The 15,351-nt window shown below is 43.6% G+C and overlaps 1 long non-coding RNA gene across 1 annotated transcript in view; it reads right to left on the bottom strand.

The window, feature by feature from the left end:
* The window catches only part of LOC122464232, a 35,375-nt gene extending 23,148 nt beyond the window's left edge, over positions 1-12,227 (bottom strand). Inside the window, exon 1 of the long non-coding RNA XR_006288174.1 lies at positions 12,155-12,227. This is a non-coding gene — a long non-coding RNA (uncharacterized LOC122464232). The remainder of the gene's footprint in view (positions 1-12,154) is intronic.
* Positions 12,228-15,351: the final 3,124 nt, after the last annotated feature.

Here is a 15,351-nt window from a genome sequence, read left to right as displayed (position 1 = left end):
AGCCATAGCCGGAAGAGCCCACTATCCTGGTTCACTTTAGCCTTACTACCAAAGCTAAAACATACAGAATAAACAAAGGCAACTAACCTCTTGTCATGACAGTTACCAATATGAATCTATCTACCTATGCCATTGTAACCCCAACAAAAAGAGTTACATAATTACTTGTTGCAGTGTGAAACTCGTGAGTGCGGTACCTTTTAAAAATTATGTATGATTTACTTCCTATATAGGAGAAGCTTTGTATCTATTTCTTTGTTTTTCTCTCTTTGCCTATTATCAGTGTTTTCTCATCCCTTTCTGTGTATCCCTCACCATTTTAATTATCTCTGTTTTTTAAAATCATGTCTAATTAGATGATTTTAAATTCCTCATTATAGCATATTCTCATGCAGAACTTGAAATGGTAGTGATTATGAACTGTTCTAATAAGCACCAGATTTGTGCTCTTTAAAAGACTGGAATTATTGTTTATATCTGTATGCACATTAGTTTACCTCAAGATGTGTTAGATTACATTAATTATCTTTGCATCTGCAACAGACGATGTTAACCCTTTGTGTGAACCTTATTCCTCTGAATTTTTTTGAAACCCTTTCTTGTTTGGCAGCCATTGGCCTGTCTGTTAGGTAAAGTCAAGAAAGAAATGTAAATGTTGCTGCCTTTGTGTACAAACATATTGTTTGCCATATTTGAACAGAGCATTGGTTCAACTGAGTCTGGTTTCCTGTCTCAGGCAGTGTCTTTGCCTGATGGCTCAGACATCAGGCCCAGAGGGGGGAAAGCCCATAAAATGCACCAAGCCAGTTTTGGAAGGTTGAACCCAGGATGGAAGGGAGAAATTCATTCCTGACTTCTTTGGTGACCTATTGATAACCTGAGGTATGATGATTGATATCCTCTATATTTAGCCAAGATAGCAGTAGACATTTACCTGCTGGCCTGTAAAGCACCTATTCTACTGTGTAAATAAAATATCTAATAAATAATAATATAAATATTCGTCTTAAAATTATCCAGCCCCTCCGCCCACCCCTTTTTTAAAAAAAGGTACAGTTTATTGGTTCTCAGATTATAGAAAACATTTCTGTGGGGTGGAGGGAAGGAGATTTGGGGGTGATGCTTTTCCTGAGGCCTATCTGGCTTTCTAGGGAAGGAGAAACGGGGCTCCTCCACTTGTGTGGAGTCTGTATAGTTGCCATTATTTACAAAGTTTTACAAAGGACAACTGTCCAAATAAGCTGGAGGGCTGAGGACCACTATTGGGTTTTGTGTATGTTCTGATAAACATTAGCATTCAAAGCAATTAACAAACAATAATTAATTGTCAAATCATACCTGTGATATAAGGGAAGGGGGGTTAACCTCATTTTTATAGATGAGGAAACTAAGGCAGAAAGGATGAAGCCAACATTTTCAAAAATAGGTACCTAAAGGCAGGCTGTTTGGTCTTGATTCTCTACTCCTTTCAAGGTCTGCTCACACAGAATGGGTTGGGGGGCGGGGGCGGGGATGCAGGAAGCTAGCTGAGACTCCCTGATCTTGAGCCATCCAGCCCCAGCACGGGCTGGAGCTGCACAGAGCAGCTCTACCTTGCACCACTAATGTAAAGTCCCTCACGGACCTTCCAGCAGTGAAAGATTGGACCTAGTGGAACTCTGGTTCACCATGCTCCCCCTTCTCCAAGGGTACAGAAAGCAACTATGCCTACGAAGTGTTCCCCTGAACAGGGGGAATCCCCTGCTGGCCTCCTCTGGTCCCTTGACTCTGTTTATGTGGCACAAACTGTTCTAGGCCCTTACAACCATATATAGGCACCAAAATAAGTGCCTGGACATTCCCAAAGTATGGAGTACTCAGCACCAGTTATTGAAGTCAGTGGGAGCAGCTAGGTGCTGAGCATTTTTCAAAGTCAGGCCACTTTTTCAAGCTACTAAGTAAGGACTTGGGGTTTGTCTATGTGGAAACTGGAACCAGAATAGCTAAATTGGTGGTCATGCACACCTTTAGTCCTGTCTCTGGGGCATTTTCATGTTGTTATATCAAACTAGGGCACTGATCTTCCAAGAGAAGAGTGCCCACACACCGATTTGCACCAAACTAACTAAAGGCATGAATTACAACCAGTTTAGTTATTTTGGTTCCAGTTTCCACATAGACAAGCCACAAGGAGCCAAATGTGAAGTGCCCAGTTTTGATAATCTTGGCCAAAGTGACTTAACCAAAGCTTCAGAGGGAGTCAATGTCACAGCCAGTGTTAGGAATTTGGCTTCTGGGATTCCATGTCAATCCATTAGACCAGTGCTTCTCAACCTTTTCTATACCAGAGAGGGGCTTTCTGCCTTCCTAAACTGTGTCAGGTAGATCTCAGGGACAGTGCTGGACCACAGACAGGTCACTGAGAAACACTGAACTAGACCAAGCTATCTCTCATGCTGTTCGACCTCACTTCCGCGTGTTGAGAGGTCACATTGGCTGGATCAACTGGCAGCCCCAGTGCCATCAGCATCAGTAGGGTTGCCAGATGTCTAGTTTTCGACTGGAACGCTTGATCAAAACGGGACCCCGGTGGCTCCGGTCAGCACCACTGACCGGGCCGTTAAAGTCCGGTCGGTGGTGCTATGGATCCAAGGCAGACTAGTCCCTACCAGCGCTGCACCCCAGAAGTGGCCAGCAGGTCCGGCTCCTAGGTGGGGGGGGGGCATGGGGCTCTGTGGACTGCTCCCACCCTGAGCACCATCTCTGCACTCCCATTGGAACTGCAGCCAATGGGAGCAGGGGAAATGGGGGCAGCAGTGGCTGCAGGTGAAAGCAGCACGCAGAGCCTCCTGGCCCTCCCGTCTAGGAGCTGGACCTGCTGCTGGCCACTTCTGAGGCCCAGTGCAGAGCCAGGACAGGCAGGGAGCCTGCCTTAGCCCTGCTGCACTGCTGACTGGGAGCCGTCCAAGGTAAGCCATGCCCCAACCCCAAGCCCCGACCCCCTGTCTTACCCCTGAACCCTCCCAAACCCAGAGCCCCCCTCCTGCACTCCAAGCCCCTCATCCCCAGATCTACCCTAGAGCCCACACCCCCTGCCATAGCCCACACCACCTGCCGCATCCCAACCCACTGCCTCAGCCCAGAGCCTCCTCCCACACCATGAGCTCCTCATTTCTGACCCCACCCCAGAGCCCGCACCCCCTGAGCCAGCCCGGCGAGCAACAGAGGAAGGGGGATGGAGTGAGTGGGGGTGGGGTATGGGTGGGGCCTCGGATGAGGGGCAGGGCAAGGGTGTTCGGTTTTGTGTGAGTAGAAAGTTGATAACCCTAAGCGTCAGCCTGGTGGCTCTGACTCTCAAAGACATGAGCAGGTCTGGTGTCCTGCCAAAGAAATGAGACATGATTTTAAGGGAGCTCAAAAAACAGCCACAGACATCAGTAGGGGAACCATGGATAACCTGCCACCTTTAACCGACAACCCTTCCACACTTAAGGTTGGCTTATAAATTAATATATACTTCTCAAGCACAAAGGGCTAGTAACTTACCTTTTGTTTAATGAAAGCCAAGACAAGCCCTTTCCAGGTTCCTCAAGTTGTGAGGTGGGGGAAGGAGCTGTTGCCACCGCCCAAAATGCTGGTTCTGGCTGCAGCATTCTATTTGTAACTATTATCAATGAAGTGCTTCTATGCAATACGTAAGTAAAACTGTGTTTAAGAGCCAGAGTGCAGTATCTTTATTCACATTAACTAGTGACATTAACTGATACCACAAATTGTCCCACTGAAGTCAATGGGATTTGTGAAGTGAAGTACTACTTGGTGTAAGGGTATCACAGTCTGAACCAGAATTAGTAACAAGTAATTTATTTCATTAAGTTCACCTTTTTTTTCTTCTTCGTGAGCTGTCTGCAGGGAGATTGTGATTTTTGCTGCATTTATTATTCAAAATGATGTGATGGATAATTCCCATAATAATTTGTTGAAGCTTATTGTAAATATTCAAGATCTGAAACATGAGCTGTGTGATCTCTTCCCTAAATCAAATGGTTTGTTATCACCCCTTTAGTGAATGAAACTCTTAGAATCAAGTTTCCTGCATGAATGGTTTCAAAAAATGAATGGAAAATTGTTTTCCTTGAATATTCTTCAATATTTCCATAAAATTAACTGTTATTATGGACATTCTTACCACAATAACTAACAAGCAAACAAACTCATTCAGTGGAATATTCATGAGAGGTAAACTCAAACAGCTACAAACACAGCTGTAGAAAATTGTTTAAAAATTTGAACATATATTTTGTTTTGCTGTATCTGGAAGGCTAAATCTTACTACTGTATGTTCCACTAGCCTACAATCTGATAGTAAACAAAAGGGAAAAAAGATGATGTGATGGGGTGGACTAGGTCCGAAGGCCCCCTGTTGGAGGCTTTGCGGCCCTGCCTCACACCACCCCAGAAAAGAGCAGAGGAAAAGTCCTCCAGGTGGCCTAGAGTGGCTGCAGGGGACGCAACCAATCAGAGGGGCACCTAGATCAGCCAGTCAGGGGGCAGGAGGGCCATATAAAAAAAAAGCAGCAGAGACAGAGCAATCAGTGGCTGTCTGGAGCTGAAAGAGGGAAAACTGGGTTCCTGGCTGGTTGGAAGAGCAGCAGGACTATGGACAGCTCAGCATGGGCCAGACTGAGCCCGGGGAGAGCTGCTGAAGACGGGAGAGCTAAGAAGGAGCTCCTGGCTGGCTGCAGGGATTGAGCAAGAACTGAGCCCAGAACCTAGTCAGACCAAGTGAGGGTACTGTGTTGGGCCCTGCTGGTGGTTAAAGACTGAGGCCAAGGAGGGCTGCCAAAAAAGATACCGACTGAGGGTGCCGTGATGGGCCCCTGTTGGACTGTTAGAAAAGGCAGTATCTCCAGGGATACTTGTGGTGGCAGCAATTCAGTGGCAACTGCTTGGGGTGGCAAAATTGGTAGAGCTGCCCCTGCTGGAGGGCTGAGTCACTGAAGACCTGCCGAAGAAATAATTGGCAGGAGAGGGTGTTTGCGAGAGATGGGTGCCACCCCATTGCAAACTAAGAGACAGCAGGCTCACACCTAATCTAAAGGGGGTGCCCATGAGAGTTGGTTGCCACCCTGTTCCAAACAGAGACTGCAGATGTGGAATTGGCAAAAAGGGGGGTGCTCAGGAGCAGCGGGTGCTGAGCCTGTTACAGATGAATAGCAAATACAAATGATTATTTATTATAAAGTAAAGAAATGTCCTTTATTGTAAGTATCGGTTCACATTTTCTCTCAAGCTCTGGAAAATGAACAGCTGTAACCTATAACTCTGCAGTAGGGAGATCAGAGTGTTTTATGTGAACTAGTTTCAGAGTAACAGCCGTGTTAGTCTGTATTCGCAAAAAGAAAAGGAGTACTTGTGGCACCTTAGACTAACCAATTTATTTGAGCATAAGCTTTCGTGAACTACAGCTCACTTCATCGGATGCATACTGTGGAAAATACAGAAGTTGTTCTTATACATACAAACCCCATATTCATGGCTTAAACTGCAGTGATCTGAAAGGTAAAGTCTTGCTTTTCGTGGCACAGGTCCTCATTTCTTAGTTGCTTTTAAGGTTTCTAGGGATTGCATATTTCTTCACAGTGCCATCTTTCTCACAACTTCTTTCACATTCACCACTGTCTTCTACACCATTAGAAAATGCAGTGTGGGTTGGTGCCTAGATACTGGCCTGTGAAAGGTGGCAGTCTGAAATCAGTTCTAGAGGACTCAGGCATCACTGCAGCTCCAATGACAAAGCCATTTCTGCAGGAATAGTGTTATCTCATGCAATTTAATGAGCCTCTGCTCTAGTGCCAGGCCTAGAAGGGAATATGGCCAGCAGCAAACATACTTGCTATGAAATATTGTAGCTATTCATCCTTGAATGTTTATTCTGAAAAGGGCTTTCATGCTGTTGCTTTAGAGGAGATGCATGACCCATCAATAAGTAGTGAGGACACACACAAATGCAGAAGGTTCTGATATAACTATCTATAGAAGTAAAAGGAATTGGAAGATTTTAAAAAAGAAAACTGTCCTCTGGGTACTTTGCTTTTACTACGTTTTTACTGTTCAGTGGACAATATCACCTCTGATAGTTAAGCAAACTGAGATTTCCAAATAAGCTTTCATCATTATGCTTTATAATTGGACTTACCTGGGCATCTGGCAGCTGTAAATAGAAACAGCTCACTTTCTATGGCCAATATTTTTACTGCTATTGACAGACTGGCCTGCACAAATACCCGCAACCTGAACAACTCTAGAGAAGTTCAGATTCATATGCTCACTCTCTCCCCTCAGTTCTTGTGTGGGTCCCATTACCATGGGATGTGAGTGCCTCACAGTCTTTAATGCATTTATCCTTGCAACACTGAGATAGGGAAGTATTGTTATCTCCAGGCTGCTGGTGGGAAATGGAGGCATAGAGAGGCTAAATGACTTGCCCAAGGCCAAAGGTGTGATTTCCCCTATTGAACAACCCAAAAATTCTGAGGTATTCAGACTTGGAGTTTCAGGCTGTGGTTTTGGTGGAGATGGTACTCTGCAGAGCAGCAACAGAGGCACAGCTGAGCTACCAGTGCTATTGAGGCTATACGGCTATTCGTACTTCTGCTAGATCAGTTTATTACACACAGCACACATAGCAATGCTTAGTTCAATAAATCGTAGATATCACATGATAATTGACAGCACTTGGTACAAATCAGTAATCACCCTGTATTCTGTTTTCTGTATGTTTCTAGAGGTAACACAAAGCAGAGTAAACTACATGAAGGTGATTTTTAACCAAAGCCAAGATTTTTTTATTATTATTATTATTTTTAAGTAGAAGCCTAAAGATAGGCTCAGTACATATTTGGGCACCAAATAAGTGACATTTGTATCAAGGCTCCTGAGCATCCACCCAGACCTCATGGATGATGACGGGACATGTTGGGTGCTCATCAGTCTAGAAAATCACATATAAATATTGCTGGATCTGGTCCAGTATTGTTAGTACAACGCTCTAATCTATACACAGCATGTATTCAATTTCTTGTATTTCCATCATGAAAATGGAAACTCTTGTAGAGTTCGTGACATTTTTGTTGAGAATGGTAAATTTGCCAACAAATGGTAAATTTTCCTGCATTTTTCAGGGCACCAAAACTATTTATGAATTTGATTTGAGTTTGGCCAAGAATTTCAACTAGAATTTTTTTTATAGAAAAAGTCAAAATGGCTTGTTTTGACCATTTCAGAACAAGTTCCAACTTTTCATTTGGAAACAGTGTTTCATTTGGACAGTTAGTCAATTTTTAAAAGTGAAAAACATCCCAAACCAACCTGAAACAAAAGGGAAAATAGAAAAAAAACCAACTCATTTTAGATGAAACATAATGTTTAGTTCAACCTGAAAAGATTTTTTTTTTCCAATTTGACATGGAAAAAGCAACAAAATTCAGTTCGTTTGAACTGAACATTTTTTTCTTTTCAGTTCAGCCCCCAAACTGAAAAATGAATTCATTCAACTTTACTCTCTTACAGTCAGACACAGGATACGGCTAGATTGCAGATTTAAGCCACTGCCCATGGAAGGGGACATGTAGCAGGACTGTCAGCAGGCAACATCTCCCTGAGGCAAGCACAATGGCTGGAATGCTGCTGTTATACCCTTTAACACTTGTAGCATGCATACCTTGCTGGTGTGGATGGCTCCACCTTTTCACCCATGCCTATGGTTTCTAGCACTGCTAGAGTTCTATACCTCTTGTTGTCTGGGCATGAAGATTGAGAATGGTCTAGGCCTGTGTGCAGGAGCAGAAGCAAGGGATGTCTCCTTGAACCTTCTCCTAATCCTAATGCACTCATGCAGGGTTGTCCACAATCTAGCCCTTGGTGGCTTGAGCTGAATGGAATTAAAATTTTAAAACACAGAATGTCATAGAATTACTTTTTTGTGGCTCGAGTTGTTGTTATGTTTTGGACAACTTGTTTAATATTGTTAGCATTTAAATGGACAGAACTAGGTTTCAAAGTTAACACCTTATTAAACTGAATGGTGGAAATTCACACCTCCCTTGGTACAGTCTGTGTCTGGAGAGCAGTGCACTTATTTGTATGGTAAAAAACAAGCTCTTCCCTGGGAATGGCTAAAAATACTTCTCTTGTTTTTCTCTAAAGAACTAGATTCTGGATAATCCAGCATCCTCTCTGAAAAGACTCTACATCTAAGGCTATGTCTGCACTACAGCCTACGTCAGCAAAACTTATGTCACTCAGGGGTGTGAATATTCCACCCCCGAGCGACATAAGTGCTCATGCGCTGCAGTGCCGTATGTATAGACATGGCCTAAGGCTTTTCCCTGTCTGTGGATGTCTTTTGGTGCTAATTATCAGCATTTAGCCCAACTCTGTCATTCCTTCAGAACTCTTTTTAAAAAAAAACAAAACTTCTGGTCTGTTGATGATTGTTTATCGCCCAGTTAATTTCTAAAATTTGATATGAGGCTTTTTTGTGGGGAGGGGGATTTAAGCACAGTAGGATGAAAGAACAGATATTATTAACTGAACAAAACTATACTGAATTTGTAGATTACAAGTGGGAATATTTTGCACCTCGAACTAAAAAGTATAAAGATTGGGTAAAATCCACCCCTGCACAGAGAGCCATTACAAACCCTGTGCCCCACTTTAAACCTGATATACTTAGGCCTTGATCCTGCAAAGACTTATGTGCCTCCTTAAGTCTCAAATTGGGATGTCCAACTTGACACCTTAAAGGAGTTTGGCTTTCTAAGGGTGGGTGCTTAGCACTTCTTAATGGGGCCCAAGGTTCAGGTGTTTCAGGACAGGCACCCAAAATTCTCACCCACATATGAAAGTTATGGGGTAGTATTTGTGAATAAATTGCAAGGTTTTTTGCATCAAATGCAGGCACTGTCCTGGGACAGTCTGCATTAGGAGGGTGCATCAGAGACCCTCACACAAAATACTCACTTTGTGAGGTTAATTTTGTCCAAACTGTTCTTTTATTTTGGGTTAGGTTGGGGTAGGTGTGAGGATGGGGACTCTTTTTCTTAACAATAATATGCTACGTCCATAAAAGATATGAAGCAAAAGATTCAAGAGAAAATCTAGCTATTTTATTGCCCCAAGGCATTATTCATTTTCCTGACACATTATGTTTTTAATTAAAATTGCAACATGAGTTAATTAAAATGTTCATTCAGCCACCTTTTTTTTTTTTTTTTCCATGGGCGGCTTGTTACTTTCCTAGCATTTTGGTAAAACCGTTACATTTCAACAAACTACGGGCTTTATCAGCTCAGACTTCAGCTGACAGACTGTCATGTTCTCTGCACCTTTTTATCTCAGATGTTCTAATTTTTTTAAATACCTCCTTCTAGTGAGTTTGGTTTTTTTTTTTTTTTAATTCTTCTGCTACCAGCACCCTCCACTGGTTATTCAAGTTAAGGTTTATTGAGGAGACATTGTCAGGAATGGGCAAGAAGATTTCTTAAACAGGTTGTAGGAATACTATATCGCAACAATCCCATGAAGACTTGTTCTTACAAAAACTACCCTCTTTCTTTGTACATACAAAATAACATGGAAAGCAATACTGTAAAATGAAATAATTTAAGGAAAGTTAATATCAAAGTCCTGGAGATAGTGGTGGGTAGCATAGGCAGGGAAGGCTGTGCCTCCCTAAACAGCCTGGCATGGCCCTGCACATGCTCCGCTCCCAGGCCCTCTGCTGCCTGCTTCAGTTCCCTTCCCTCCGGCGCTCTTCTGGGGCCGAGAGGCTAGGGCAGGCAGGCTGGGGCTGGTGCACCCAAGGCCCTGGGCTGTGGGCGCTGGGATTGAGGCCACGCCACACCGCCCATCTGTCCAGCACTGGGGGCACTGGGACTGCACTACCAGGGGTAGGGGCACTCTGGGGCTAGGGGGAGCTCCGGCTGTGCCACTGCCCAGTGCTCTGGAGCTGGGGGCTTGCAGGGGGGCCGGTGGCTGTTGGGGGTTTGTGCTCTAGGCTTCGGCGAGGGAGGAGGGATGGGGGCCTAGGGAAGAGGGGGAGGGGATGGGGGCTAGCCTCCCCCCAACGGTGCATTCACCTGCCGCCCATCTAAACTGAAATATGAGGATACCTTGGATGGCTAGATTCCCAATTATTATGTGTTTTACCATTTGTCTTGGAAAAAAGAAACTCATGTAACAAATTAATGGACTTCTATTCCTCTTGGGCTGTCTAAACTCAGATTATGTTCTCAGTTACCTCTGGTAACTCAAGAATTAAGACAATACATGGGCTAGAATATAAATTAACCCCAATGATCTGTAAGTGCCTCATATGTTACAAAAATACATGACACATTTATGTTTATTAACTATGATGAAATGAAAGCTTATTCAAAACAGTCATTTCAATCTAAATAGAGGGCTTCCTTTAAAGTCTATGGAAATGTTGCCATTGACTTCACTGAAGGCAGGAGCAGGCTCATAATCGTGGAATGTAGTATGTCCTCCATAAATAAGGCATCTTTGGAAATTACTTATAAATAGCTCAAGGAAACAGTAAATGAGAAGGGCTCAGAGTGAATCATTCTACGACATAGCAGATGCATAATTAGCCAATAAACTACAACAGGACTGAAAGCTAGAAAACGTGTCACAGTTCAGGGCACCTGAGCCTATATTTCCCCTCAACGGTTCAGCCAGAGCTCACGCTCTTGGCATTCCGTGGGTGGAGGCATGTCTCTCTCCCTCCAGACCGGGGTATTCCCAGGCTTCACAATTCCCTTGCCTTCACTCTGTCATTCACAGCACAGACAGGTTGCCCTAAGGCAGTTGCTTGCTTTCCCTTCAGTGATGGGTAACAGGGTAATTGCTGCAGATCTAAGGCCACGTCTACACTACCACTTACAGCCACAAGAAACTTAGGTCACTCGAGGGTGTGAAAAAACACACCCCTGAGTGACATACATTTTGCTGGCATAAGTGGTTGTGTGCACAGCACTATGTTGGCGGGACACAGAGCAGATACACAAGAGATCTTACAGGGGTGCACAGCCTAAGTTACCTCACAGCTATTTCTAAACCAATCTACTGTGTTCTTAAGGAGAGAGCAGTACAGAGAAAACATTAAAAACAATCAAAGAACCTACACACATGCTAATAAGCTCACCAGCATTGATGCCAACTCACACATGGGCTTTGGCAAGTGCAGTCTTTCAATACCCCCTTCTAGGGGCAACCTTGTGGTTGCAAGTTCATCTGAGCTTCTGCTCAGAACAAGCACACTCAGTCAGAATACGTTCAGTTCCCTTTTACAGTTCCAGGCTTTTATTTTGTGTGTGCAAACATATGATTTGCTTGGGCAACAAGCTGACACACATTTTGTGGCCACAACATAAAAGCCAGGTTTGAAAATCTGACCCCAAAAGCCACACCTTACAATGAGGTCATGACTCAGATCAGGAAAAAAGCTAAGAAATTCAAAGTCAAAACTGAACTGGAACTCCATAGTGTCATTTGCTTTTATCACACAGTGTGAATTAAGGACAGACTGTCAGCCAGAGCTTCTAGTTTCCTGGCTTTTGTCGGTTCATTACACAACATTCCTATTATTTAAATGGAGCGATCTACATTGTGTTCTCTAACTCCCTGTTGTATTTTAATAAGTCTGATGTGAATCTGAAAGAGGTGCTGAAAGGTTTGAATGTGGTAACTAAACATTTACTAAAGATCCTTAGCCTGAAATATGTAAATGTATTTCTGTCAATGGTTCAGATAACAGTTTCATTTTGCAGAAAATTTGCAAAGGTTTCCTTTTATTTTTATCCTGAATTTATGCTCACTAAGAAGCACTTCACTTCAGGACCAGGAAGAAATTATTTATTTTTAAAACTATTTAAAAATGTTTGGATGTCCTGAAATGGGAACGAGAGATAAGGAGCAGTATTTTACAACATCATTATGTCGATAACACCCAACGCCATTTTATTTGCCTGATGTTATTTGATAATACCACCATCCTTGGGTACATTAATGTTTCCATGTGATACTTATATAGGCTTAAATCCTGATTAATCTGAAGTCTGTGTCAAAACCTCTGTTAATTTCAAAGGGACCAGGTGTTGGCACTTACCGTTTAACACATTGTTTTATTCATAATACAATTCTACTCAACATCTTCTTACAAATCCAGCCCAATATTCTCATGCATTCCAACCCCTGAGTAGAAAAGAGAAAACAGTTCTTTACCTTTTCTTGTAGAAACTTCATTTCAATAGAAATTTTCCTGCAGAACTGTAGAAGGAAGAGCTACATATCACAGGCCCATATAGTACACATGCATTTATAAAATGAGTGACAGCTGATTTGCAATCATATCTATCTCCATGAATGATGGCAGTCAGGACAATTTAATCCTGGTCACCTACCTGGCTCAGGCGTCTGGTCTGCTGACCCAGTCTTTGAGGTGAGGCTCGTCTTCATTTTTAAAAATCTTTCAACTTTTAAATGTAACCCTTCTGCCAGGTGGAGCCAGCAGCGACCAGGGCCAGGTTCAATATCTAGGGGTTCCTTTCCATTGATACAACACAGAACCGGCTTGAGCCCCCACCCACTAACCTGGGAAATTTACACACCACCCCTGGGTGCCTCTGAGAGGCAATACTTCCCCACTTGCAAGCACGGAGTCTGAGTGCAGAAAAGAGACTTTTAATTAAAGAAGGGAAGTAACTTGGCACTAATTTGGGAAAACACTACAAACAGGGTTCATAAACATAAACCATGAGTAAATGACCCACCCCAAAGCAGGTTAGAGAGTGTCCTTTTCCCCTAAGATTCTTAAGTCTAGCAACCCAAAAGTCCCTTTCACATGCCCAACCTTTCTCTGCACCCCACTCACAGTTGCTGTCCTTGGTCAGTGCAGACCCAGAGTCCAGAGGTGCATGTGCCAAGTTCACTTCCCCACACCCTTTCCCACTCCCCCGGTGGGGTAGAGAGGTACCTTACTTGCTCCGCTGCTTGGGCACTCGTTTGCTGCCCCTTTTCTGCTAGCCACCCTGCTGGCCATTCACCAGCTGCTCCTGCCAGCCGCCTGCTTGCCACTCTCACTGCACCTTTCCACCAGCCACCCTGCTGGCCACTCATCGTGCCTCTCCACCTCACCAGCCACTTGTTTACCTGCTAACTGTCAGTCACCTTCTGCTGTGACCGCTGCCTTTCAGTCTCTTAGTAATTTTCAGCTCTTTGCAATCTGGGCAGAAACACAGTCCTACCACAACTGATTTCAGCTCTGATTGAGCATTTAACATAACAAAGGGGCTCCTAATGAACAGTGGTGAGGAACAGGTTAAACCAGTCTAGGGAGGACCCTTGACAGTATGTAGCCTCCTGGCTGGGGATACCTGACATTCAAGCCCCTGCTTAACGAGGTTCTTTCAACTGAGGGCGGCCCCCCTCATTTGGGACAGGTTAAGCACAGTCCTGCTTTCCTGTATTCCTACAATAATTACAACATTAGTAACCATATTTCACTACCCCAGCATTCAGTATTAAGGTCACGTGTATGGTAACACCAGCCAAAGTTGATCCTTTGACACAACTGTATCTGATGAATATGTAAACACAGCAGGAGCAAACTGTATTTGCATGAACACACCCATAGTCTCTTCCCCTCCCAGCTAGCTGTCAGGGAAGCATTCATTCAGACCCTGCTTACATAAAGATGACTAACACTGGCTGTGGAGCTAAAACAAAAATGTTGGAGTCCTGACTCCAACGAAACCAACAGCAAAACTCCCACTGACTCCAGTGCAGCCAGGATTTTATCCTAACTGAATAAATGAATATATTCTATTGTGGAATACATATGGACAGGTGGCTTATACAGAGAGTTTTCTAGGAGCCATTCCCCATCCTCCCCACTTTCACTAAGTCTTGGCTTTTCTTCCTCCAAAAGCTCCTAGAGCATCCTGACGACCTCCCTGCATCCCCTGTGATTTCTCTCCCGTCTCCAAGAGCACCCAATATCTTGCCTCCTTGTCTTTCTTTTGCTTCCCTCCCTTTCCTAATACCTTTCTTCTAGCTCCTTGGGAGTCCCCTCTTCTTTTGCCAGTGAGGTTCATTGACCTGCTGCAGTTACCGCCTTCATGTTCTTTTGAGTATTACCCACTTTCTCAATAGATCCTCATCCTGCTCCTCCTTCCTTTGACTCTCCTTTGGCTTCCCTTCTTTTCCCAGCAGCTCCCCAAGCGATCCCAATGTCCCACTGCTCCCTGCTCACTTGCTGGCTTCCCTAACTTTCCCCAGTGACTTCCTGACCTTCTTCCAATCTCTCTCTGTGGCTAATCTCCTTTTACTGCATATACCCTGGCTCCTCCTTCCTAAAGCTTTGTTCCCTTTCTCATCAGATCCCCAACCACCCGGCTCCTTTTCAAGATAACTTCCCTTCCCTGACAGTTGCCATCCTTGCTCCAACTAGTATCCCTGTAACTTTCTCTCCTTGCACTTCTCATGCAGCTTCACCCCTTTCCTGTTGCCCTTTAGCCACTTAAGAAAACTCAGTATTCTCCTTATAACAGGGAGCCATAGGTAAGTGAAATAAATATTTCTAAAATACAATTTAATTAGTTAGCAATTTGAGACACTGTGAATCATGTAGAGAGAAACTAGCAACCTATCCAGTTTCATGATCTATATCACCTTTCTCAAAGGTGTGAAATTATTTCCATAAAAGAAGTGCAAACAAACTAGATTTACTGACAATTTGGGGTTCTCAAGGAATGTTAAACATTTTACAGCTGAGTTTTATTATGAGCTTTAGTTTTAACACTTTCTGAATATTCCTTTTAAAAAAGTAACAGTAAATATTTCAGATCAGGAAAGAGAACCATCAATTCTATTCACGTGTGATGTATTTTCAGTAGATATGCAGTAAAACTGTTAACCACAGTTGTGAACTCTGTTGAAGAAGCCACTCAGAGCTAAACTGGCAAGCTATCTGACTGGTGACAGTTCAGTGGTCTCTCTCTTTTCAATCCCTCGAGAGGTCGTCTAGTCCAGTTCCCTGCACTCTTGGCAGGACTAAGTATTATCTAGACCATCCCTGACAGGTTTTTGTCTAAACTGCTCTTAAAAATATCCAGTGACGGAATTTCTACAACCTCTCTGGGCAATTTATTCCAGTGCTTAACCACTCTGACAGGAAGTTTTTCCAAATGTCCAATCTAAACCGCCCTTGCTGCCCATTGCTTCTTGTCATATCCTCAGAGGTTAAGGAGAATAATTTTCTCCCTCCTCCTTGTAACAACTTTTATGTACTTGAAAACTGTTATG

This window comes from Chelonia mydas, chromosome 2, assembly GCF_015237465.2.
Source record: "Chelonia mydas isolate rCheMyd1 chromosome 2, rCheMyd1.pri.v2, whole genome shotgun sequence".
NCBI classification, from domain to species: Eukaryota; Metazoa; Chordata; order Testudines; family Cheloniidae; genus Chelonia; species Chelonia mydas.
The sequence above is the reverse complement of the archived record's forward strand: the minus strand, read 5'-3'. Positions and strand labels throughout refer to the sequence as shown.